Source organism: Propithecus coquereli, unplaced genomic scaffold, assembly GCF_000956105.1.
Source record: "Propithecus coquereli isolate 6110/MARCELLA unplaced genomic scaffold, Pcoq_1.0 Scaffold319, whole genome shotgun sequence".
Lineage (NCBI taxonomy): Eukaryota > Metazoa > Chordata > Mammalia > Primates > Indriidae > Propithecus > Propithecus coquereli.
Window position 1 is genome coordinate 1,517,153 of NW_012148830.1, and position 1,619 is coordinate 1,518,771.

Sequence of the window (1,619 nt, forward strand, 5' to 3'; positions counted from 1 at the left end):
AATAAGAAAATACATGTAAAGAATTCAATGCACTGACTCTTGTATAGGAATGGCTCAATAAATAGTAAATAAGCATAACAACGAAAAGCACAGTATCAATAAAAAGAAACACAAGATAAGAGGACAAATAGGTCCAGAGAATTATGATTTTGCTCACTCTGCATTGCTTGGTAAATTATTATTTTATCACTCATAACTCAATTTTGAATTTCCATCTTATGTAAAGTCTTCATCAAGTACACTGGACAGAGATAATCTTCATTCTATAAAAACTCGTCTCTTCCCCATGATTCATAAGCATTTTATAGTGGATTGATTTTAAAATTTTTTTCACACTATCCTATAATTATTGTACACATCTTTGTTTTCTCCAATAGAAGCTGGATTCCAGGAGAACTGAAAACTTTCATTAAATAATTTCTGATCTCCAACACATTAGCACGTAGTCTAATATATTTAATGGCCAGCAAGTGTCAGTTTGTTTCCTTTTCTTCTTATGAGTTTCCTTTGATTGAAGGGAAAATTTCTTTAAGGAAAATAATTATCAGGAAAATGGCTTTGGATAAAAAACTAGTCCATGACTTTGGACCTGTAATATATTAAATATCAAGTTAGAGTTACACTGAAATCAGATGGGCATAATTGCTCCTGTCTATAAACCCAGCAACTGGGAAAGCTGAGGTAGGAAAATGGCTTGAGCCCAGGAGTTTGAGGCTGCAGGGAGCTATGATCAGGCCAGTAAACTCCTGGCTGGGTGACAGAGCAAGACTCTGTCTCCAAAGAGAAAAAAATAAATAAAAAAGACTAAGAACAATTATGGAAAAATGGATAATGAACACTTCATTAAAGAAAAGCAAAGTATTCCTTACGTTCTATGGCCCACTTCTATATCACATACCACACCTCCCAGGCTCAGGGACTGTCTTATACTAACTGTCCTTGACCAAATCCCACATGACATTTATCAAGGACGCATACTTTTTAAGCCAGGAGCTGCCTTCATTCTGGACGCTTCTCTTATCTCTACAGCTCAATATCCTTTTTTCTTAACAAAATATGTTCTTCCACATGACTTAAAAATCACAATAGGAAACATTTCCCTGATGATTACAGATGTTGAGCATTTTTTCATATATTTGTTGGCATTAGTACCATTCAGCTATAAGAAACAATGGTGATATAGCACCTCTTGTATTTGCCTGAATAGAGCTGGAACCCATTCTATTAAGTGAAGTATCCCAAGAATGAAAAAATAAGCACTACATGTATTCACCAGCAAATTGATTTCACTGATCAACACCTAAGTGCACGCACAGGAATAACATTTATTGGCCGTTGGGCAGATGGGAGGGGGGAGGAGGGGATGGTTATATACACACATAATGAGTGCGATCTGCACCGTCTGGGGGATGGACACACTTGAAGCTCTGACTCGGATGGGGGGGAGAGAGGAGAAAAGCAATATATGTAACCTAAACTTTTTTTTTTTTTTTTAAGACAGGGTCTGGCTCTGTTGCCCTGGCTAGAGTGCCGTGGCGTCAACCTAGCTCACAGCAACCTCAAACTCCTGGGCTCAAGCGATCCTCCTGCTTCAGCCTCCTAGTAGCTAGGACTACAGG